We start from the raw sequence: 350 nt of genomic DNA, 5'->3' as shown, positions 1-350 counted from the left end.
GTGCTTCCTGCTCGCTCTCAACCCCATTCTGCACTGAAGCCTGAGAACTCAGCTAAAGAACCCTGTGTTGGCTTTATTACATGATCAAATTCTCAAAAATTTTGCTAATTAGCAAGTTACATTTACATTATATAGAGAAAAAAACCCAAATCGTGGTGCAAACATTCAATTGACAAAATAAACATGTACCTATTTAGAAACAAAGCTTAACGTTTTTTTTCCAATATTATTTACTGTTAGATCTTTGAAAGAGTACAATTTCAGAAGTCATATTTTTCTGCAACTTCTTCAAAGAAGAAACATGAAATGCTTCTGACCAGTAAGAAAGACTTACTGTTTTGCTTTCACTT

At 33.1% G+C, this 350-nt stretch overlaps 1 protein-coding gene across 1 annotated transcript in view; it reads right to left on the bottom strand.

Annotated features, from left to right (window-relative positions):
• Positions 1-350, bottom strand: part of NOL8 (nucleolar protein 8) — a 16109-nt gene that overhangs the window by 364 nt on the left and 15395 nt on the right. The gene's annotated exons all lie outside the window — the stretch shown is intronic.

The sequence above is a fragment of the Cariama cristata genome, unplaced genomic scaffold (genome assembly GCF_000690535.1).
Source record: "Cariama cristata isolate BGI_N322 unplaced genomic scaffold, ASM69053v1 scaffold36708, whole genome shotgun sequence".
Taxonomy (NCBI): domain Eukaryota; kingdom Metazoa; phylum Chordata; class Aves; order Cariamiformes; family Cariamidae; genus Cariama; species Cariama cristata.
This window is presented reverse-complemented; position numbering and strand designations above follow the sequence as displayed.